This window comes from Ambystoma mexicanum, chromosome 6p (genome assembly GCF_040938575.1).
Source record: "Ambystoma mexicanum isolate Mex_15411 chromosome 6p, UKY_AmexF1_1, whole genome shotgun sequence".
Taxonomy (NCBI): Eukaryota; Metazoa; Chordata; class Amphibia; order Caudata; family Ambystomatidae; genus Ambystoma; species Ambystoma mexicanum.
In genome coordinates, this window is record NC_090935.1 from 769,550,285 (window position 1) to 769,575,604 (window position 25,320).

General features: G+C 44.9%; 1 protein-coding gene across 3 annotated transcripts in view; it reads right to left on the reverse strand.

Annotated features, from left to right (window-relative positions):
• MCTP1 (multiple C2 and transmembrane domain containing 1) overlaps window positions 1-25,320 on the reverse strand; it is a 3,303,831-nt gene that overhangs the window by 1,184,887 nt on the left and 2,093,624 nt on the right. The window lies entirely within an intron of this gene.

The following is a 25,320-nucleotide window of genomic DNA, read 5'->3' on the forward strand; positions in this document are numbered from 1 at the left end:
ATTTCTATGCTTCTTGGGATACCGAAACTTTGTTGCTTCTGGTGCGTGAATGCTGGCCTTCACAAAGTCTCTTATTTCTTCGTCAGTCAAGTCTTTGGGCTTCCAACCTGGCTTGACATCAATCATGATCTTCATCCCAATGGCTTTTTTCACAGTTTTCTGGCACTGAGAGATTATTATCTTGATGACACAGACTAGCAATATCATCACTAACAGGGCTCCTAGGAACTTGAATGCATCTGCCATCCATTGCGGAACCCATGAGAATAGTGATCCAAACCAGCTGTCATTATCAACTTCGTCAGTTTCATCAATCATCTGGTTCTGTAGCTTCGTCAGCATACCTATGGCTTCTGTTAAGGTTCAATTTTCTTCGTCGTGAGAGGGTATGAATGTGCAATATGATTCTCCGATTTTTGCACAAACACCTCCATCCATAGCTGTGATCATGTCAAGGACATATCCTTTCTGGAGAGTCATCAGTTGAACTGCCTTTAACTCTTCCATTATGGCGTTGAATCCTTTTATGGTTGTGTTGATGGTCTGCAGTGACTCCCATTTGGTTATCTGCAGCCATTTGGTGTTTGCTCCAACTTGGAATCTTGGCATGAAGATTGTCATGAACACTGATGAGGTGAGGCTGAACAGCCTGTGTTCATATGGGATTGTATGAAAAGCTTCTTCTGATTTGGCGGAAAAGTAATTTTCTCTCTTCATTCTATTCAGCAGTTCCACAGATCTCTTCTTCCTCAGGTGAGCATCTGCTTTTGGGAAACTGTCAATGCTCAGGTCACTCTTCGCGATCACCAACCCTGGAATGTGGACATTCACTAGTGTGCATATACCTCCCCAGTTTTTCGGCAGTCTGATGTATCCATTTGATCCACATGCCCAATAATGATCCATTATTACTGCAGTTCCATGCACCATCCCTGGAGCATCAAAAATGTGTCCACATTTCTGATTCTCTCCCATCTTCCTTGTGCCATTAGTCCTGAAGCACAGTTTCGGATTCTCCAAAGGCACTATCTGCAAGGGCCCCCCTCTGTCTTCGACCCATGTCAATAGTTTTGCAAGCTTTGGCCATAATGGCTTGCATATCCATGGTGAATTTTCAATTGCTTCCTTGCAGGCTCTGAGGACCATCCATGCCCTGCAAATCACTATCCCTTCTTCCCATCCATCTGGTGAAAGTACTGTTCCCCAGACTTGCACTTGGCCTCTGTTCTTCCATCCACGAGCCTCTTCTTGAGTTTTCCCTTGGACATTTAACTTCTTGTTCACTTACCATCTGATTTCAGCTCCTTTCACTCCAGGTTTCTCGTACCTGATCACATGGTCCTTAGTATGAGCTCTGTTTCTTGTCTTTATGTCCTGGACATAATCATCTTCATCAGGATCAGTTGCTTCAGTTGCCCATTTCAACGAAGCATCACTTCCCATGAACTGGCCTCTGGACTTACACATTGCTACGTGTGAGAGACAGTATGCTGTCTGGACATCAACCTATACAGCTACGAAGATCTTGGACTTCCCCATGCTATACGGTAGGAGTGCACAAACAAAACATTCACCCTATGAACTTCGTCTTCCAACTTATTTTATGTGCTAGTACCAAATTTTGTTTCCCAAATGTGCTGTGCTGTCCAGGTAATTGTTTAGTTCACTGTCGTCTCCATGTATGCTTACCTCCTTAATCCTTAAGGTTATCATGTAGTTTGCTATAACTACATCCCTGAATGCATCTGTATGGCTTTTCTTTGCTGGAGGATTATCAGGTATCCCGGTCCATGATGCAGGTATCTTCATCTGTGCTAGTCGAGTGGAGGAAAGCCTGACGATCCTTTCTATTTCCTCTTGCCTCTTCCTGGCTCTGGCTAATGACAGCCAAATCGATTCTGTTATCAGCTGTGCTCGTGAAATTTCCCTTGAGCTTGTTTTCTCCTCCATCGGTGTCGCATTAGGGGTGTTCATTAATGTTATTTTGGTTGGTTTCTTCTCCAACTTCTCTTGCATTCCTTCTCTTTTGGTCAAAAATGTCCATATCCACTCTGTCATTGGGCTAGCGTATGGCTGTATTGTAGAACTTTTGTTTGTCCCCTTCGCTGGAACATATGTGCTTGTTAATGTGGTCTCTGTGGGTTTATTCTCTGGCTCCTCTTGTCTCTTCAGGAGTTCAGTTTTTTTCCACTTGTCTTTTTACTTCACTTTTAGTGTAACTTCTCATAGTTGGCAGTCTCTTCTTCTTTCATGCTTCGGATTGTGGTTTTGCAGTTATTGACACTAGGCCTGGCGTGTATGCATTCAATGTTTGCTTGCGTGTGGTTGTCAGTAACCTTTTTATATTCATACTCTGCAGACCCTGTCTCTGGCTTTTCACTTTGCTTGCCACCATAAGAGTGTGTGTGTCATTGCTAATCAAATCCATCACAAGTTCACTCAATCCACCATTAGATTTCCTAGGGATGGGAATGACTATGTAAGGCCTGGGTGCTTTCGTAGGTTTCATGTATGCAACATTAGGTGGATGTACTGGGATTGGAACGCTTGGTGCACCAATAAAAAATGCAGTCTGATTGTCAGCAACAACAAAATAATGATAAATATAATACATAAATACATTATTCCCCTGTAGGTCCATCGGCAGCATTTACTTCCAGGAAAAGATGGACGTCCCTGCACCTGGGGGAGGACGAGATTGCTGCTCTGAATCCCCATCTCGATCATCTGTTTAAATATGCTAACTTCTAATGTAACTTCTAAACAATATTATCAATGATTCTGTTGGTTCTGGTTGTGAGCTGCAGGTACTAAACAATTGTCCCCCTTTGTCTGAACACTGGATTGTCTAGTATTTCTGGACACAGTTCTCTTGTCGGGCTATGGAAAGTGTCAAAATCAAGCAAAAATTCCGTAAGTCTATTTAGTGTGCATGTTCAAAATATATTAGCTCCTAGTCCATGCCTCTGATCTGCTTCATTCCCGAAGACATGTTGTGTCCTTTGTCAATATAAAAATAAGAAATTAAATCTTTGGCACTGCTCTCTCGATCTGTCCCTCGGCGGAAAGCTTCACGGTCTCCTCCAGAAACTCTGGTGAAGATTGGAGAGTTTAATTTGTACTACAATACCATGCAGGAGCATGCTTAGCTGGGAAGACTTTGTTGGGTCTCTGAAGAATGTGAGGACGTCAACATCAGCAGGTCTCCCCACAAGCTCTGGAAAGTCCTCAATTAGGTGAAAGAAGACATTGTTCGCCAATCTGCTATCCTCTGGTGACAGGGACATTTGTCCTGCCCTTGCTGAGGTTTGGGACTATTGGCTCTAATTCACTATGAACAGTTTCTGTAATTTCGGTGTGCGTGAAGAGCAACTTGGATCAGAATACCATTTAGGATTATGCTTAGACATTCTGTATTTGCTGGATCTCTAAGGAATGTCAATACGTCTGTAGGTCTTCCGACAAGACCTGGACAGTCTTCAATTAGGCGAAAGAATAGTATGTTGATAAGCCTATTCGCTTCTTCCTCTGCTTGGGACATATGCTTTTACCTTGCTGTATTCCAGAAGTAGGAGGAACTGTTCGACAATTACAGTAAGCAGCCTCCTTACAATTATTTCATTTTCAGTATCTTGAAGGAAGTCAGTGACAATGACGGGTATGTTCTTAGCACTAGATCGAAATATGACATCTTTTGGTGATGTCGCTAGTGTGGGACACCATAAGTGATTCCGAATAAGGTCTCTGTGTGGAAGGAATCTGGATACTGTATTTTCTTCCAATTTATGTGTCCTCAATCAAGATTTGGCATATCCTTTTCTAATCAAGGCTTCAGTGTGTCTCAGTCCAAAGTTCAAAGTCACCAGACTATGTTGTGGCTTTCATGTGCACTTTTCTTCTTCACCCTGAAACTAGGATGCACAGAGAGTCTGTTTTATGTCCTTATCCTCTTTGATGCTCAGAGGAATGTCCAAGATTAAGCCACAACTTTTGCATAGAAGTTCTTTCTCTTTAATTTGCTGCTGCTCCTGCATCCTTCGTTGTCATGGATCTCGTCTGCATGTGCTGTGGTTCTTCCCCGTCGTCTGTAGTCTCTTCACGGTCGGGTGCAGGCAGGGGGCCTTCTCCGATGTATAGCTTGATGTCACCCAAAAAGATCCAAGCTCTTCTTCCTTGTAGCTTAACTGTAGAGGGCGTGCAGTCTTCCACTGTAAAGGGACTGTTAAACCTTGGCTCGTCCCACCTCTTCCTCGTATGATTCTTGAGAAGGATGGTCTCTCCAGGGAAAATAGATGGAAGACGTAGTCCTTGAGCTGTATCTGCAGTAAGATCTCCTTCTGTGTTCCATGCTGCCCTTCACCCTTTTCGTCGTCGCTGCAGCTGGCCTGAAATTACAGTAAGGCAAGATGTCATGCAATTCAAGTAATTTTGCATTTCAGACCCTAAGATTTCTCCTGTTGACTGGGCATCACATCTAGCTCTGTCTCTGGGTTTCAGTGGATTGTGCATTCTTCTTCCTGTGGCTATTTCGTGTGGCGTAAGATGATGGTTGGAAGCGGGTTGATTCCGGAGTACATATAGTGCCAAAGGAAGGCATTGCCACCATCCCTTTCTTAGAGTAAGTTTCAACTTGGCTATCCTTTCCTTTAATAAGCCGTTGAGCTTCTCACATATACCATTACCTTGCGGATGATATGCCAATGAGAACTTGTGCTTTATACCAAGCAACAAGCTAATCTGCTCAAAAACGTCATTTACAATGTCAGTCCCGTTATCTAATCTCATGACTTCGCATACCTCCCACCTGGGGACTACCTCTCTCACTAGGAATTTGGCCGCACAGGAGTCTGGGTGTGTACATGGACCTGCTGCCATCCATCTAGAGAATGGACACACCACAACAATAAAATACCTGTACCCGTTACATTCTTGAATCATATCGACATAATCAACATGCAAGTGCTGAAAAGGCCCATTGGGCCTTGGGATGACTATTCTGATTACTTTTAGTGTATGCCCAGCTGTGAACTGTTGGCAAATTATACAGTTCACCATACCATAAAAAATGCAACATGCTCCAATAAATTCGGTATGAACCAGTCTTCCGCGAACATTGCAGCTAGATTCTCTTTTGTCATGTGTGCTGAATAGTGTAGATGCTCCAGTGCTACTTGTAACAGGGCTATAGGCATTACTGGTTTACCAGTGCTGTCTTGTCGCCACATGTTTTTGGAGGGGTTTAAAGAACACCCTCGCCATTTCCATAAGTTCTTCTCCTCCTGTGGTGCCTCCCCTTGGAGTTGCATTAACTGTGTCTGTCCCATACTATTGTAACTTTCAGGTTATCTCCGTGCGACGATCATTTTCTCATTTATGTTAGTGACTTCCACATCCATAATTGTCTCGCTTTTGGATGCCATACCCTTGGCTTCCATGTCTGCTGCTTGATTACCTCGTGAGATAAAATCTGTCCCCTTCGTGTGGGCGGTGCATTTCAAAACCGCTATGCCCACTGGGAGCTGTAGTGCCTTAATCAACCTGTCCAATAAGGCTGCGTGCTGCACTGGCATGCCGTCCGCTCGGAGGTAGCCCCTCCTTTTCCAGCGCGCTAAGTCTGCGTGCACTGTTGATGTCACATATGCAGAGTCGCTGTACACGGTTACTTCCTGGTCTGTGTGATTCTCAATCGCGAGTATCAACGATATGAATTCTGCAGCTTGTGCTGAATAATGATATGGTATTCGTGCACTAAGAAGTACTCGAAATTCTCCATTTTCTGTGTGCTTCATCACAGCTACGCCTGTATATCTTTGGCCATCATTTGATTGATTCTCGAAGAACCGTCAATGAAGACAATTTCTCCTGCTGCCAATGCATTTTCTTTCACTTTGGGAATCTCATCATAGAATTCTTCATAATTCGCAGAGTCATGTATTGGCTCTTCTTCAGTGACTGGCTCGGCTAAGAAAACATAGCTGGGTTCCATATTTTTTGTAATTTTTTTTTTATTTGATTTTAATTGTATTACAATTTTTACAAAAATAAAGAAAATCCAAAAATCCATTCACAAGTGCAGTTTCTCTTCAGGTAAAAAGTCCTCCAGATTCTATACACACTGCAATGGTCTTCTTTAGGTAGAGTTCCGTAAATGTTCCTATGTTCCCTTTGAGACCGTCTTATGTTCATCAACCAGGCCGATTTGATTAAAAAAGAGCCCCACAGCCACCGCCCAATCAATTCTCTAGCCACCCATCAACCGTGCCCACCATTCCTGTTCCTCTACTATCGTAGATGCTCCCAAGAATTTCAATAGATAAATTCCTCTTGCTTCTTTTGTACCATTACATGTCAGCAGGAGGTGGCGGATTGTTTCCCTGGGACGGGTGTCGCAAAAATGGCACTGATCTGTTTCGGCAAGCCCTCTTCTGAATTGCGTCTCATTCGTCTTTAGCAAGTTCAATCTGATTCAGAGAAATGTGTGACATAGACGTTTATCTGGGAATTTTTTGAGGTAATGAAGAGGGAAAATCGAGACCAAACCCATGGCCCCTCACCCCAAGCGCATACATAGAAGAACAGCAGGAAGAACAAGGAGCGCACTTATCATTTGAACCAGGCCCCAGCGCACCCATGGGTGACAAATATGCTGAAACACACCCACTTCACCAACAGTGCAACTTCTATGCTACATTAGAATCAATGCTGCAATATCAGAATCTACAAACACAAAAATCCCTGTTTAAAGGCTTGCAAATGCCTATATGAATTAACATGGTCTAAATGCACAGTGTAAAGCTATGTTTCAGGAAAATTACAGCTAAGTTCATTTCACTCACTGAACACTGGCTGCGGGAGCCTTATCAACATTCCTCGCAAAACATCCGACCTGCCAAGGCCGCAAGTTCAAGATAAAATTGCTTTCTGCAGACAGACATTTTTTAATTATCCACAAATGCGAATAAATCACGGCAACCCAGTGTGCTTTTTTTTTCTTTCTGGGAAAGAAAGACATTTTCTCAAGGACTCGCACAACATTGAAACATAACTTGTAACAAGCCAGAGCCCAGGTGCGAACTGCTTGTTCAGCTAAAAGTTATGGGAACAAAGTCACATTGCAACAAGATTAGAATTAGGTAATGGGGGCTGGCACAGCTAAATCAACCCACTGACGCAAGAGGTTAATATCCAATTATCAGGCTCTTTGTAAGGGCTACATAGGTAACCTACCACTTTGCAGCCAATAGCAGGAGGAGATAGGTTTCTGGGAGCTGATCCAATTCTGTGAGGTCAGCCTGCAGTGTGATTATAAAACTTACTTGCAAGACAGCCCCGGGGGAGACGGCGCCTGAACTCGCGATGCACGATGCTCTGTGCTTTTCTTTTGTTTTTTTTCTTTTTCTTTGCCTAGAAATAAATGCAGTTTGAAACATGCTGCTGCCTGCTTGGGACTCTGTTGCATTTCTGGGGGCCATATGGGAGGTGTTGGGGCCTCCCATAGCTGGTGAGGGTATGGCTGCTGGCCCCCCACTGCCCTGGGGGGGGGGATCCAGCTTCTCCCCGACAAGTTGGTGCCCTCTGTGAGGCTCATTGTAACATGGGTGAATGAGCTCTGCCTGCGCAAGCCCTGCGGTGGACTGAGCTCCCTGCCGCCGACTCAAGGAAGCTGTGGGACCCTCGCCTGCACCTGAAGACCACCGGAAAACGCGTAACCGGCTAAAGGCTGCGGGGGCCACTTGGAAATACCCCGCTTGAGGGCAGGTGAGAGCCCTGCAGGAGAAGGGGTCCGGTGAAGCGCATTGAGGGGGTGTCCAGCAGCGGTGCAACTGCCAGTGCAGCATAGGAAAATGTAAGTAAACCAGCAACATGGGCTCTGAGGGGAGGAAATGTTTAAAGTAGAAATGTTAAAGTGTTTTTTTTGGGTAGAAACTGAGGGAGGGATTAAATTGGGTGGTGGGTGATTGTACATTGTCGCAAAATTCAGCGCATTGGTGGTGATCGGCACGTGAATTGTAGTTGGGACTGGGGTGGTGGCAGTGGTCCCTTCTTGTGTTTTTGAGCCTATTGGGTGGGGTAGTGACTCCCTACATATAGAACAGGAGTGCCGCGCTGATTGGTCTGGATGGTGATTTCATGTACGGGGTCTGGATTTCCTATGAATTGACGTTATAGATCAATGAGTAGATGAGGTTCCCTGCTAATTGAGCGTTTAGTTCAGTGAGTGGAAGATAGTTGGCTGGTTAAGGTCCCCTGGTGAGGAGCGTATCACACCCTAGGCGACGCAGTGTGTGCAGTCCAATTATAAGAGTTTTATTGTGGTTTACCTTGTTCCAGTTGAGACAGGAAGACAGCTGTGGGGATTGTGGGGTTTTATTTTGGGATTTTTTGTGGGGTTGGGAGAAATGGGTTATTGTTCTGTGTATGCACATTTGTCTGTTCATTTGCATTGTGTTTTTAGTTTGGTGACGTCACCTTCAGATTGATGCATAAGGACACAAAGTTTTGATGGTGAGGAGATAGTGGTGTGGTTTTGGATTTGGAGAATAGGTGACCCAGAGGCGGTGTGTGGAAGACACATGCGCAAGATTGTGGGGGTGTGCCGGAGAAGGCAATGGTTTGGTGAAGATGGGCTGCACGTGGAGTGCACTGGCTAAGGTGCGGAGCCAAGAAGGTTCACAGTAGTTGAAAAATGTTCAATTATCTTCTAACTTTTGCTCCCTGAACAGCGGACTATCGAAATTTTCGAATTGAATAGAGGTAAAATGTATCACACAATACAGAAATGACTCCCCTTCACTTGTTGTGTAGCACACAGCTTCCATGCTGAAATAAGTCAGTAAAACATAGTGTGCAAAGATTCAAAAGTACTGAAGGTAAATTAAAAAGACCATGGCTGCTCATAGGCGGCTTCTCCAGAAGCGTGCAGCAATCGCTAAGGACACACATACAATTTTCTTAGCAACTTGAGGAAAATTCTGAGTTGTTTTACAGGACGATGCAGTATCTTGTGTTTTGATCCAATCCAATTCTGTACATTTTTTCACCACGTTAGTTGGATTTTGGATTAAAATCTCCCTCATCAGGGCCACCTCTTCGAGGGCACTTACACAGTTATCCGTCCATGTTCTTAATGGTGTATTTTTTCCACTTTCTAGTTCGTTGTTTAAGATCTCAAAAACTGGCGCCGTTGGCTTCATTATCACTTTTCTAAAGAGCATTATGGTATTCCTCTGGATAGACCCTTTCAAGGATGATAAGCATAGTTCTTGTCCAACTAAGCATATTGGGACCGACATCGGCAGGCCAAGGACTTTCTTCCAGAATAGACCTTCAAGTCTGTCCCATAAATTGCTTGAAATTTGCGGCATAGCTTCCGAACCATAGATTATACACAGGACCACTTTCGCTTTGAAAAAAGACAGGACTGGGATTTTGGAAAATTTCCCGAATTTACTGTCGATCATCCTTGCTTGGACTATCAGAGTCTTTGTTTTGGCTATTAGTGATTCTTGCATTGGGCGCTCTATATAGCTGTTACTTAGGGTTACCCCCAGATACTTGAAGCTCTTTACGACTTCTATTCTTTCGTTCTCCACATTCCACTTTTCTTTATTAGCTGATCTGGACGATGTTTCAAATGCCATGATCTTAGTTTTGCTCTTATTTAATTCCAAGTCGTTCTCTTTTAGGTATATAAGCAGGGCGTCCAGTTGTCTTTGAAGCCCCACCACTGTCTGATCTAACAAAATTATATCGTCCGCGTACAAAAGTCTCTGAATCTTTTCACCTCCTAATGACGGAGGGAAACATCTGATGGTACTGAACTCCTCTTCCACACCTGTTATGTACGGGTTGTAAAGGGCCGGGGGTAATGGGCAGCCCTGCTTTACCCCACGAACCGTGCAAATTGCCTTAGAAAGAGCTCCCTCACCATTCAGTCGGACTCTCATTGTCGTATCCTCGTATAGTGCATTTATTGGTGCCAAGATTTTCTCCGGGCAATTCTTACTGCTCAATTTTGACCATAGCCGTGTCCTGTTGACTCGATCAAATTTCTGCACTAGATCAACAAAGGCCATGAATATCCGTGGTGCTCCCTCTTGAACTTTTGCTTTGAGGCAACATAAGAGGAGAATGTTAGCAGTGGTGACGATGTTTCGAACAAAGCCCGTTTGGAACCTGTCTGTAAAAGTAGAGTTTTTGTGCCAACTGTAGAGACAATCCAGGGCGCAGGAGCCGAAGACCTTGCCAGTAACATCTAGGAGCGCTATAGGGCGATAGTTCTTGGGATCTTCTTTATCTCCCTTTTTAAAGATGGGGACGACATTTGCAGATTTCCAAGATGGAGGGACCTTGTTGTTCACATTGCAATTCTGGAAAATCTGGCCAATCAAAGGGGCCCATTCATCTGCGTTAGATTTTAGGTCGATGTTTGATATGCCGTCCGGCCCCGGCGCTCTCGAGTTTTTTAGTTTCTTGATTTTAAGTTTTATTGACTCCGGGTCGCAAGGAATTTCCCACACTAACTCTTCTTGCCTGAGGCTTTCTGAAAGTTCCGTTCTGGGATTTTTATAGAATGTTTCAAAAAACGTCACCTATTTTCCTTCCCTCACGTTATTTTGCTGCTTAGTATTAATCTTGGTTGGTTTCTGATTAATTAATGACCAGAAGTCTTTGCTGTTTTTCGTCACTAGTGTTCTCATCATTTCCTCGGCATCTAGTTGCACGAGCCTTGCCCGATGTTGTCTTAACCAATCTTTATATTGTCGTCGGGCTTGGCAGAGCCTTTCAGTCGACTTATCTGACTTAGAAGTTTTCGCCATTCGTTGGAATTTTCTCAAGATTGCTCTCTGCAGCACCAGGTCTCTATCATAGCTGTGTTTGTGTATTTTGCCATTCAAATGGCCTCGGGGCTTTTATGTACGATATGCCTCCAATAGCGCAACGTAATCCAGGTTTTTGGGGTTGCTTACTGACCCTGATGTGCCTTTTGGGTTGCTGTTATAGGCCCTCATAATGGAACTGATGCTTTCTGCCGTTAATTTCAAACGGTTCCCTCTCGGGCCCGTTTCTAGACCTTGTGTCAGGAAATCCTGCCCTGGTCTTTTAGTCCACCAAATAGTTTTCAGTATGTTGTGGTCACTATGGGCCGTTTCTTCCACTGTAAAGGATTTGATCATGCTCAGTAGGTCTCTTGATACAAAAGTATGGTCGATTGTTCTTTTTTGGTCGACTCTTTGCCAGGTAGGGATTATTCTTCTTAGATCTCAACCACTGTAAATTGTGGAGATCCCATTTGTCCATTAAATGTTCCCATCTTTTTCCTCTTTCCCCTATAGATGGGGTTACCTGGTTTGTTTGTTTTTCACTAGGCTACAAGGAGCAGTTCAAATCTCCAGTTATTATAATAAAGTTTGTTAGGTGGATTTCATGCTCTTCTTCCAGCAATTGCTCAGTTTGTTCTAGGTATTGATCAGTGTTTGACTCTGCAGGGTTCCAATACTTATTGATGACTAGGCATTTTTGGGAGTTCTTACCCCTTGCACCTGTGTTCTTTATCCACCCTAGTCTGGTGGCCTGGATGAAGGGAGAAGGAAGTACCTCAGCAAGAGGTTCTAAACCACTACCTGATCTGATCGCTGTCAGAAGTCCTGCCCTAGGCCGTCCGGCATTACTCTTCTGCGCAGGGGTAAATGTTATAGTGTAACCGTCCAAGTGGGGCTTCGACAACAACCATGTCTCCCGCAAACATAGGATGTCGAATATTCCCAAATTCACGTCTGCAAATGTTGTCAAATGAGAAAATCCTCGTGTATTCCAGGAGCCCATAAGGAGATGATGTTGGCCGACCTTCTCATCCTTAGGGACTACTCCATCCGCTGATTGCTAATTCTTACTTGAATATTTTTGAGTCTTAGAAACCCATGACTGTTTGGACTGTGTTGTTGACGCTTTTTCTCCTTGAAAAGCCCCGCTCCTAGCGATTCTAGACGGACTTTGAGCTACTGTGATCCTTATTTTTTCTCCAGGGCCCTTCGGCCATCTTTCCGATTAGCTTAGAGGTTTTGTGTCCACGAGTCCGTTTTTTACTTTGTTAGGTGTGTCTCTTTCCAACGCCCGAGTATATTTATTTCTGTTTTCCGTCCTTCGTTGACTGTGCTGTTCTCTTCTTGATGAAGTTTTGGTACTTTGACAGGAACCATCAACCTCACTAATGGATCTAGTTTGTCTAAATGTTTCCCTCTCATTGTCGTTAGATGGTCTTCTTTTTCGTCGGCTAGGCGTTCTCTTCTCAGTTAGCCGTGTACTCTCCGATATTTCTGCCAGGTCGTAACCCAAGTACCTTAAGTTACGGCTTTCTTTTTTCAAGATGTTCGACACTATTACCGACGAAATGTGTAGGTAGGCCCGATCTATCCTGCCTTTCTCACAAGGTTCGCTGATTTTAATGTCTTGTGGAGTCAGTTGCCGCAGGTTTGGCACTTCTTTGAAAATGTTCAATGTTGAAAACCAGCTTAGCCTAAAGCCATCCTGTTTTTTCTTATTCTCTCCATTCGAAAAATTTTGCAATTACTCTGAATGCGTTTGCTAGTGGGGCCCCCAATCCACTCCTCACTAGCTTCCCGCAATACTTGAGGACTAATCTGTTCTCTTACTTTGTTATGGCGATTTGGATTGAGATGGTTCACTGGTTTATGATTTTCCTCGGTCTGTTTTTGACTGTTTCCCATACCATATTTACCTGATGTTGGTATGTGCTCTTTTCTTTTCTTTTCAGTTGTTAACGGGTGGGGAACAAGTGTATTTCATCTTTCTTCCAGTGTTCTATCCCGAACCTCTTTATTCCTCTCTTCTCTATATGGCTTGATCTTTGTAGCGGCTATTCCTGGTCGTGCCGTAACTTTGTTGTTCATTACTTTCTCCACTGTTCGTGGTAAATCCCCTTCTGAGGCCTCAACTGTGTAGGTACTTAAGTTCATTAAATCCTCAATGGAGCCAAATTCCTCTTCCTCTTTCTCTTCTTCAGAGAATTTCCTTTTCCTTGACGTGGGTTTGTTTAATGGTCGATGCTCGTCGCTGTTCTGATCTCTGATTTTCCTCTTTGCAACGGCAGTGCGCCTTTCTAGAACTGGAGGGGTCACAGTTTTTAGGACGACTCACAGGTCTTCACCCCTTTCAGGCTTTTGCCCACTTTTAACTACTTTCTTATCAGCGATTTTAGGTTTCTTCATAAAGAAACCGTCAAGTTCTTTCTGTTTTGAGTTTACTATCTTGTTTTGAGATTTATTACTTGATGTGGTTTAAGATATCACCTGAGTTATCTCTATATCATCCAGGTTAGTACAGCCATTATCCTGTGTAGCTGAGTTTTTTTCACTAGCTGCTTGCTTGCTGTTTTTAGGTGATGGCACGCTTAGAGTCTGGGTTCTTTGTGCTTTGGTCTCCGGGTCCAATGCACAGGATGTCCCTTGCTCCCTTGTATTTTCTTGTCTTGCTTCCCTCGACAATAAATGTTTTTCCAGGTATAAAATTTTGGTGTGCATTAAGGCCATAACAGTTGTTTGATCTCTTATTGACTCGTTCAAAGCTTCGTAAATTTTCCCAAAGGGAGCAAGAGCAATCGTCACAGTTGACATAATTCCCATTAAGTCTACTTTCTTGTGAGGGGTGTCTCTGTAACTTCCTTGGGAGGTGTTTCTACCTCTTTCATTCCTGCACGAGGTAGGACAGGTATCAGATACGTTTAAAATTGACTTATTCGTAGTGTTGACAATGTTCGTCCCTTCCCCACCACGTAAAGGGCTCGGGGGAGCCGGGCGCTGGATAGGTAAGCTGTCCGAGGAGACTTCGCCAGTGTTCCTTCTCAGCTTTAACCCTTGGACCAGTTCCCCAGCCAAATCCTCCAATGGAGGTGTACCTTTTTGGATGATGTCATTCTGGTCGGCATTCAATACCTCAGGCCCTTTTGCCATTGAGGTTGGATGTGGAGGAGCCATAACGAAAGGGAGCGGAGGTTTGCCAAAATGCCATCGGACTGGCGTTCCCAATGTCAATGACTGACCCCTAGAGCACAGGTTTGGATCATCCTCCCCTTGTGTCATCTTGAATGTTGGTGCAGCTGTAGTTACCACCCCATGTGATCTCTCGGGTGTTGGCGCTAGTGTGATAGCTCCTTCAACCACCACCCATCCTTCTAAGAGCTCAGTGTATGTGATTTCTTTGGGAGGCAGGGATGGACTTTCACCTCTTTTCTTAAAAAGTCTGCGGCATGATTGAATATATTGGGATTTACTCCTTTTTTCTTATAATTTGAACCTCTGTAGTATGGTTTTATTGACTTTTTCCCAATTCTTTGTAATTGCTTGGAGGTTGTTGCGACAGGTTTCTTTCTCTTTTCCACTTTGTTCCTCACAGGGTTAGCAGGCCGTCAGCAGGGGGCAGTCTCACTACCCTTCAGCTCCACCTTTCTGTCTCCATCCTTCAGGTCAGGCATCTCAGCGCGTGCTGGTTACACCTTTGTGAGCTCCTGGGTGGCGGCCTCGCTCACGATCTGCTGCACAGCAACAGGCCCGCCCCCGCCCCTCCCAAGCCGGCGAGCCTGCCACATCGCTCGCCGCTCCCACCACTCCCGCCCGCCTCCTCCCGCAACCCCGACTCGGGGGAAGGCCCAAACCCCTCATGGCCCCCGGCCGACATTGGGGGGACCGGAGGCCCACCGCCTCCCGACACGTGGACCAAGGCTGTCACGGTCTCCCCCTGATGCTGCGGCGCCGGCGAAGTCAACAACCGTGGGGGAAGGGCCGCTTCCTCCACCGAGGGCTCCATCCCCTCGACCAGGACTGTGCTCAGCCGAGGGCCATCCTCCGGTGAGTCCTCCGAGGACCCCACCAGCATTCCCACTGTTGAGGTGAGCAGGCGCGAAGGGGGCGAGGTTTCCGTTTCGTTTCTATTAAAAGTTTCTGAATTCATATTTGTTTCGAAGGCTTTCCCTTTATCTTGAACTACTGGTGCCCTCGGGAGCATTGTGATCTGGTCATTGGCACTAGCAACCAGTAGTCCATCCTCACACTCGAAGGGCGTGTTAACAGTTTCATTAATGTCAATGACGTCTTGGATTTTCCGGCTCACAATTGTAACTGGTGATTTGATCTTATCTATTTTAGCAGCTGACTTAGGGAGAGCTGTAGTCGGCTCAATAGAGCCCAAGTCTAACGGCCCACTATCACCCAGTGTCACAGGCACCTCCCTCAGCCGCAAAGGAAGGATAGTAATTCCCCCCAAGTCGAAGGGTGCCTTCTTTGTTACAGTGCTTGGAAAGGTTGGCGGGGCGCTGGATACCAGTTTATTAGGAGAGTTCACAGGGGAATTGGTGGTGGTGATGGTATTTGCATTCAAAGTCAGGGGCTTTAATACCATCGCTCGCTGGATTCTACGTCTTGATGTTGAAGCGGGGGACCCCGGGCCCTCCTTTCTCTTACCTCGAGTTTCTGAAGCCTCTCTGCTCCCCCCTGGGATCCCATTTTCGTTATCCTTGTTCTCCTTCTCATTTAATGAGGCGTCATCCCGATGAATGCGCAAGCTCCTCAAGCAACGTTCCTCATGCTCCTCCGCTGCTTTAGCTGCTGACCGGCCTGTCATGACTGCAGGACTGCACCACTCAGCAACCACTTTGCGGCCGCTCCGTGGCCAGACTGGGCTTTTGAGCCCTTGCTCCTCCCCGTCAGCCAGTAGAGTAGGCAGCGTAAAAAGACTCTGTCACAGGATCAGCCAGGAAAGGAGTGACTGCAGGACTGCACCACTCAGCAACCACTTTGCGGCCGCTCCGCGGCCAGACTGGGCTTTTGAGCCCTTGCTCCTCCCCGTCAGCCAGTAGAGTAGGCAGCGTAAAAAGACGCTGTCACAGGATCAGCCAAGAAAGGAGTGACTGCAGGACTGCACCACTCAGCAACCACTCCGTTCAATATTTTGCATCGGACTATTTTGATCGATGGATTTGATATGATAACTTCATAAGCAGAAGCTCTCTGAGATGTCAGTGTGCCCTTCGGTTTCTCTAGAATAGCAAATAGTGAGTGCTTGACGTACAACGTTGTTGAGCATCCCACTACAATGGTAGTAGCCTTCTCGATGGCGAACGCTGCGGCAGCTAAACTTTGTTCGCACGGGAAATGGCCCCTCATCACTGGGTCCAGATTTCTACTATAGTATGCCAGGGGCTTGTACCCCAATGTGGTTCTCTGTGTGAGCACTGCCATCATAACGCTGCCATCCGTGTGTGAGAACAGGTAGAATTCCTCTGCATAATTGGGAATCCCTAAAACTGGTGCTGTGCAAATGGCTCTTTTGAGTTCAGCAAATCCTTCCTCCATGGTTTCAGACCATTCAATCATTTCCTTTGTCACCTGTGCCTTCTTTAGGGCTTGAAGCAAAGGCTTGGTGTACGAGCTGTAGTCGAAAACTTATGCCCTGACATAATTGCAAAGGCCTAAAAACCTCTGCATCTGCTTTACCGTGTGTGGCTTGGCTGTGTTCAGTATGGCTTCAGCTCTTTCTGGGGTAACTCTTTTCCCCTCATGTGAGATTAGCTGACCTATGTATAGCACTTCTTGTTGACAGTATTGTAACTTCTCTTTGTCAACTTAATATCCTTTCTCAGCCAATATAGTCAATAGCTGAACAGAATCGGGTGTACATTGTTCCTCTGTCATGCTGCAAATTAAGATTTCATCCACATATTGTAGGACAAACACTCTCTAATGTTAAAAATAGAAGGTGACTCACAGTACCCCTGGGGTATCCTCGTGCTTTTCAGACGCATCTGTCTGAACGTAAATGGGATTGAGAAAAATGCATTTTCCAAGTCAATCACCGTGAAATATTTTGCCTCAACAGGTATATTACATATGATTGTAGCTGGGTTTGAGACTAAAGGGAATTCAGCTTCGACAATATCACCTATTGGCCTCAGATCTTGAATTAGCCTCCAGGACCCTCCCTTTGATTTCTTGACAGGGTAAACTGCAGTATTGCATGACAACTATGACGTCACTAAGATGCCCTGCTCCATCATGGCCGAAATTGTCTTAAAAATTCCTTCATCTGCCTCCCTGGACATGGGATATTGTTGTGCTTTTGGTAGAATTGCTCCTGGCTTCAGTTTAATTTTTACTTCTCCGACTCCTTTCAGTAAGCCTACGTCATAGGGGCATGTGGTCCACACTGAGACAGGCACCTGGGCCATGTCTTCCTCAAAATATTGAGGACGGAGATGTGCCAGCATCATTCTCTGAGGCACTTCTCTTTTGATCATTCTCACCCAAAAGGCGAGGTTCACCTCAACTGCTGTTTCTCCCTCATCTACTTGCTCATCAAACAGATCATCATCAGTGGCGTCAGTCAATCTGTATCCTTCTTCAATGGCTATTACTGTGCACCATTGTCGGCCTTCATCATCACAACCATCAATCAAAGCCATTTTCTCTCGTATTGCAGCTGTGTGTATCATCAAGGGAAATACTTGTCCCTTTTCCTCGTGCATAGGTATCCTTGGCCTAAAGAGAAATTCATCTGGGGTCCTCATGGTTTTGTCTGCAAGGCCGGGCAGCCCTGCCATTAGCACACGTACTTTGTACGCAAATATTTCTGGCTCTAGTGGTACAGCCCTCATAGCTGTGTGTCCTGCGTATGCTGTAATCATTTTGCATATGTTCAGATAATGCATTCCTGGAGTGGAGCATACTATGCCATCCTCTGTGAATGAGATTGTCATGTTTAACTTTGTTATTAGATCTCGACCCAAGACGTTTACTGGGGTTTGTCGCAAATATAACAAAGGTATATTCATATCACATTCTCCTATAGAGACTGGAAGTGCGTTTGTAAAAGGAACACGACTTGTAGCTCCTGTGAAACTCTAAGTATTTATAGCATCGCCGGACAAAGAAAACTTGCCTTCACGTATACACAAACGTGTTGCACCTGTGTCAACTAGAAATTAATAGTCTTTATCCTCTACAATGACATCCACCCTTGGTTCATGGTAAGGGTCTGGTGTCACTGATAGTTTCCCAGTGAGCTGTCCTGGTCCATATATAATTTTGTCCCACCTTGTGCGAATGAACCTCCCCCATCACCTGCGTTCCTCCTCATTCCAGGGTTCATGGCCTGTCCTGTACTTACTGTCTGTGACAGTTGCATCAGTGACTGTTGAGACTGTCCTTGTGGAATGCTCATCGAATTCTGAGGTTGCAAGCCTTGCTGTGCTCCTGGCGTTTGCAGTTGCACTGTTTGATTCTGTGCAACTCCATTTCCCACCTGCTGTAAAAACACTGGTGGATTCACCATACCTGCTCCTGTTCCTTGGCCAATTTGCATCATGCCTTGATTTCTGCATGTGCATGCTAGATGCCCTGTCATCCCACACAACCAACATACTGGCGGTGGTCTGATCATTTGCTCATTTGACATATCTTGGTTGCCCAATTGCATGTTTTGAAAACCTCCCTGATTACTCAGCCATCCTCGTCCTTAAAATCCTCTTCCCCTGGGGAAAGACCCTGTAGTGCCCTGATTATTCTGCTGTGGATTATTGGCTTGTTGCATGTTCGATCTGTCTCTGCTAGTTATCATTGCTCCTTCAAGGGCATATTTCTGCAGTAATTTTGCCTCTTCACCCTTCCATGCAGCTTCCTTTTTACGATTCTTTTCTTACAGTAGCCTGCAATAGTGTGCTATGGTCAGCTGTATTTCCAACCACAGTTTGGCCATGATTCCTACCAATTTCTTGAGTTGTTTCTGTACTGGCTCTGGCAGCCCTTGGCATAATATATGGTAGAACACGGGTATAGATTTCCCCCAAGATTCCCGAGTCTCGAGTACCCGCACTTCTTGGAAATTCTGTATTTAAATCAACGGGTCTTCTGACTCCTTCATTTTCCGAGTCATGATAGCTCCCATATCGGAAGTATCTGGATTCATCGATCATAATGCTTTCCATACCTTGGCTCTACAATTGTTAAATGGTGCTCGTCATGTGCGGTATTAACTGTGGTCACACCAGAGTAACCTGCCCATTTTCACACATTGTCTGCTTTATCACCAATTATGGTGATTAAGAGACCTTTGATATCCCCTATAGCTAACGTGTTCCCTCCCGTCATTTTTTCTAACTCGTGTATCCATTTTCTGGCTCCCGATGTCAGCATTGGAAGCTTATTTTTCAGGTTTTCCTAACCCATGTGTGGCCATGAAATATACTGTGGTCTTGCTCCACCTTTCTCGAGCAATTAAAATTGGGACGCATAGCCCTCTCTCTCTTCTCTCATTATTCTTCTGTCTATTGCAGGAGTCATATACCCGTATCACCGTCTACCTGGCAATGTCCTTAGCCGGCTCACATAGGGTGGTGGAGACACCCCCCTCTGACCGTGAGATACTTCTTTGTGTCGGTCTGACTGCGTGGCTGATCCTGATGCTCTTGGTGCAGACTCACTAATGTCTGACCATCTTATTCCTTTCCCCCTTGAGAATCGTTTTTCACATCTCCTCTCTTCCTCCTTTTCCTCGTGCTCCTCTCTTTTGGTGTTAGACATTGTCTGCCCCCAACTCATGCAACTTCTTGCGTCCTCTTTGTTCCTACTTATTTCCAACCTATCTAGGGACAGTTCTCTATTCCCACTATTTCTGGAGACATCCTCAGTATTGTAAAGCTGAGTGCTCTCCAGACTCTCGGATTCCCCCTCCCCTTGGGGTACTTGTTCTAGCCCCATTTCATCATATATTCTATCGATCATCTCTCCGATGCTTCTGGTGTCGAAGTCATCCTCGATATTAGCCCTAGACGTGCCTGGTACTGAATCGTACTCAGGAAATAATTTTTCTATATCTTCCCAGTGTAGTACTCGCTCATGTTTTTTAACCTCTTTTTGTCTGCTGTCTGTCTTCGCTTGCTTTTTACATCGTCATCGAACTCTCTGCTTTTCATCACCGCTTTGCGTAGGTGACTCATATGCTGGGTTGCTATACCCTGTGGCTGCTTTATGTTCTCTTAACGGGTATAACCCTTCGTCCTTACTGTCTTCAGTTTTCGTTTCAGACGGGGCGGGTGGCACTGAGGGCATTGCACCCCCCTCTGTTCATACGTTAAGTATCCAATCTACTGGCGGTTCCTCCTCTTTATCCTGCTGGTACATTTTCCACAACTCTAGACTAGCTAGGCATTTGTTTAACTTTTTGCCCGTGTATGTGGCGTGCAAGTATTTCGTCATGTGTTGCAAGACAGTTTTAGATAAGGATCCACCCTGGGGACAAGGCATAAACATTTTGTGGGCGGTTCCTTTAACCCATTCTGCACTGTACTTTTTCAGCTGAGTATTTTGGAATTTGTTTGCACAAGTGTACTAATGGCGTCATGTCTTCCATATTTAACTTTGTTCACTTTCACTTTATCCAACACTTGTAAATATCTTCCGTCACTTAACCAATTCCAACAATATGAGCGAGCACCAATCGTCACAAGCTCAAATCCTGTTTTTTCCACAAAAATGTTATATCTCCTTTTTTAATCAATAAACATCAATTTGTACACTACAATATCTCACTTACTTAATCGCAAAAATGTTATGCTAGGTCTTGAAGGAAAATTTTCGACCTATGACGTTGCAACAAATAACACATAAGACAGAGGTTAACAGACTAGATGAACTCCAGCTGGTCACATATACCTCTGCCTCTAATATTACCCCGACATGGAGTTTAAACTTATCCCTTTCACAGGCGTCTTTAACCAGCGTGGTGACCTATTTGTTCCTCTTCATTCAGGACTCTGGATACAAGTTTCTTCTAGCCACTATATTAAAGCGTAGGAATAAGGCGAATCCACTCTCTTCTCGGGTGTCCCATTGGTATTCCCTCTCTTCTCAGGTGTCCTCCCCGGTATCCTCTTTTACCACTTTTAGTCACCCTTTGAGTCACTATTTCCTTCCCCATATATATATATATATATATACATTCTACTCTACTTCTGACTATATTTTGTTTTCCCTCCTCCATCCGTTACCTTTTTGCGTACTTGTTCTAAGGTATATACTTTTTGCAAAAGCATTTAGTCTTTTTCACTCACCCTTTGCATGTTTCCTCTCTGGATGCTCGGGATCACCACCTTCGTCACCGCCTCCTCCGGTCGTTCACCCGCTCAGCTGTCCATATGAGTGGGAAGAGGTTATGTGGGTAACACGGGTCCCTTCAGACCTCGTTCAGCAGGTTTTATTTTTATTCTACCACTGTCTACCGGGAGCTTCACGGTCTATTCTGCCGGATGGCAAAGGACTCGTGATATTACAGAGGACCTAGAGTTAATTTATGTCAACGGTCACTGGGTGTCTTATTCTAATCGATAATCAATAACCATCAATCTCTGCTACCAAGTGTGCTCCGGGACCCCCAACCCCAACAAAAAACAAACTTCATAAAAATCATAACATTTATACTGAAAACTCATCATCATTAACGTATAATGCTTAAAAGTTGGCATGCAATTCTATTGGTTCAGGAAAGGTAACTTTACTATAGGTACTATATCTGTATATGGTAACGGAGTAAGGGGATTGGGTAAACACTGTCAGGTGGGGCATCCAAGCCCTACCTTTAAACTAGCTACTGTAGACGTTACTAAGAGTACGACGTCTCGTTGGTTCTACTAACTATAGGACCCTAGATTACTTGGTCCCTTGTGATTGGGTTGGCACCAACCCCACCAGTACTTTTCCACTTCGCTTGGCAGCATGCAGAATAATGAGGCCAGGTGCAGGGAGTAAGTCTGTACCCCAGCTTTCCTTCAATTTATGTTACAGCCATTCATCACCTTAGCAGCCGTGTGTCAGTTAGTGCCTTGTAGTTTGGCCTTGAGTCTGCCTCTTGGTCTGAGAAAGTTAAGGAGGATGGGTACGATAAGGCTCCATGCGTAGGTGTAAAAGGCTTACTTCTGCTCGCTCGGCTGGTCGCGTGGTTCAGACACCGTGAATTTGCCTCTTCTTAGTACAGTTTGTGTATTTGACTTTCGTTTCACCCACCACCTGCCTTCGGCTCCTTATCTTGACCCTTCAGAGCAGTATATTCTGTTCTTTGTTTCAATTAATTGTAGCCACTGTTCATCCATCTTGACAGATACGATATTGGTTCTCCAGGCACAATTTGCCTCTGCTGAGTTTAATTTCTTCCACTGTAGTCTTGATTTCGCCAAATATGAAACTCTTCTTGTGTGGCCTTTTAGAAACCTTTTGGTTGATTCTGCTTTTTGTGCAAAGTGGAAATATACTTATATAACATACTTCTTTGTGGTAGATTATGCATAGTGGCGCTTGTGGCACTATCTTTCTACTATGCATAGCAAGCCGCACAATTGTCTTAGCTTTCTTGCGGTTCCAAGCACATGTACATGTGTAAACTTGGTTGAATATCTTCACCATGCTCATGGCTTAAGCTTCTTATGTTTGACATTGTCCTTTCACTTTAGGTTCAAGATATCCTTTATTCATGGTGTTTCGCCTTTTTACGTCATTCTCTGGTCATCATTTCTTGTATATGTGAGTCAGTCCAGGTTCTTGCAACGTCGTCTTCCATTAAGACCTTCTTGGTTTCTTCAGGGACTGTATTTAGACGATCTTCATTCCGTTTTATTGGTTGATATGGCTTCCTCAATGGATACCTTACTGTCCATGGTTTCCTTGATGCTGGTACTTCAATAGGTGCTGTTCTTCTGCTCGGTCCTGGACCCAGCCCAACTGCAGCTCTCTGCTGGTTTATTTGCTCCTCATACGTCGCATATCTCGGTGTGAACGTTCACAGTACTTCAAAATGGACGGTTGGAGTGCGGCTATACTTGGGACCTCCTCTACACCAGGGATTGCATCTCTCCAGCCCTAAAATATCTCCACTGGCTCCCGGTGGCCGCAAGGATCAAATTCAAAACCCTCTGCATCATCCACAAGGCTTTCTGGGGCCTGTGACCAAGCTATCTCCAACTTTCGCTCCCTAAATACTTCCCTGCTAGAGCCCTGCGCTCCTATAACTCTAACTCTCTGCTTGTCAAACGCTCTTCCAAAAAGAGAGTGTGGGGCAGGTCTCTCTCTTCTCCTAGGGCTTCTCTTTGCAACAGCCTTCCTGCCCCTCTCAGACTTGAGAAGGACATCCTTAAGTTCTGGAAACTTCTCAAAACTCTGATTTTCTCTATCTCTTTCCTTCTTTCCCGTCCCTGTTAATCACCCCACTGTCGCTGAGACTGGTAGCCTGGACCTTTATGAAACTCACAGGTACCAGGACCATGCCCAGGCAATACCAGCACCCTCACCTGCCACAGCACTGCCCCTGTGGCCCCCCCTACCATACAACTGTGCAACCCACCCATGGGACTCCCCCACCCTAGCACTTAGCCAGCGATTCCTCTCTTGAGACCCTCAGCACTACCCTCCCGGGCTCTCACTAGCACTTGCCCATACCTTCCTCCCTCCTCACCCCACTCCTGCACTTCTTTTCACAGCACTTGCATAGAACCACGATTATATTTTTTCTGTCTGTTGACATTTTTGCCATTATGTATTATCTTCCCTTTGTTCCCTCCCCATTGTGCCTTTTGGTGCCTTGAAACACTATTTTGTTGTACTGGTGCCTAACAAATACCCAATAAATAAATAAATAAATGTAGCCATACTGTTACTCACAAGACTAACTACCACCCATAATAGGGACCGTTTGGTCCTAATGCCCATGTATTCTCTCCACAGTACTCGACATGCAGCCCTAACTGTACACAACAAGTTTACAGCACGGAAGAGTCCCTTCCAGACAGTCTTTGCAGAGTCCGGAAGACAGCAGTTTCTTTTGGACACTAGAAGAGTACCACAAAGTCATAGGTACTTTATGAATTTTTTAAAACTACATGAGTCCAGTAGTATGTTTCAGATAAATTACTACATCTATCATGTAATCTGCCATCACTCAAACAAAAACACGCTTTTGTATTTCAGCACAGAGGAAGATTAGCCCTGATGAAGTTCTTGTCGAAACCAGCACACATTGAGACCAAGAGATCGGTCTGATCTGAGCGCAGCCAGTTATGCTGTAATCAATTTAGCTAGTAGACACTTTGCACTTTAATACAAGCATTAACACTTCACTTGATCTTGGACAATTCCACAACAGGTCCAAGACTTGCCGCAGTATGAACATTTTAGCTCCGAAGGTAGTAGCGCCATGCATGTACATGGGTGGGGGGGGGGGTACACAACATGATTACAAAGAATCAGGACTGCTATAAAGATTCTAGTGTACTGTTTATTGATAAACAAGACAGAGACCCAGCATCCATGCTGTATTTGTTGTAAACACAGTATGCATTGAATTTATGTATTGATTATGTTGTTTAATAGTGTGTTGTTTGTCTGTTTATTGGTTTAATAGAAACAATTGAGTTTTCCAACATGCACTTCACTTGCACTTTATTTATTTAATATCTACTACTCTTATTCTTCGTTAGAGGTAGAACATAGATTAATACTAGACAGGGCTCTAGTGATCACTAGTAGGCATTTCTAAAATAAACATTGCACCAGACCTGCGTGCAGAAGAAATTTAACGTCATAAATATTATATAATCAAGCCAAACAAGTTCATCCATACACTATTTTAGTGTGGTTTTTCATACTCACAATGCAGTACCATTCCTCTCCTTAGCTAATACCTCACATGCTCCACAAACCACCTTTAAAATCCACCACTCCTTCCTCCTACTGGTCTCTTAGTTGGTCTACACTTCAACCTCTGACCTCACCCTAAAAACGCACACCTCTGCCTTCTGTTCCTGGTTTATATGTGCTCTCTTGTCCAGGATTGGATCTCTTTCCCTGGCCAATTTGACCCTGTCTTCCCCACCCGGGGCCTGTGTGTAATGTGGAAAGTCATAAGTAATGTTCTAAGCCCTGGACAATTCTTCTGCGTGGGCTCGCCACATACCTGAGATGTCAACCTAGCAAGGCCAGTGTCAATGTTCATGTTCTGGAACCCTCTCCATTGGGGGTCTCCTTGTAAGTCTAATAGGAGACGGGCAGTTCTTCTCCCTTCTCGGTCCCCATTGGTCTAGGGGGCTGACATTACAAGCCCCAGCCAATTCTTCTGCGTGGGCTCGCCACATACCTGAGATGGCAGCCCTGGAAGGCTAGTGTCAGTAGTTGTGTTCCAGGATCGTGTCCCTGTGGGTCTCCTTGTAAGTATAATAAGAGAGGGTCAGCCCTTCTGCCTTGTCACTCCAGAGTGGTCTAGGGGGCTTTG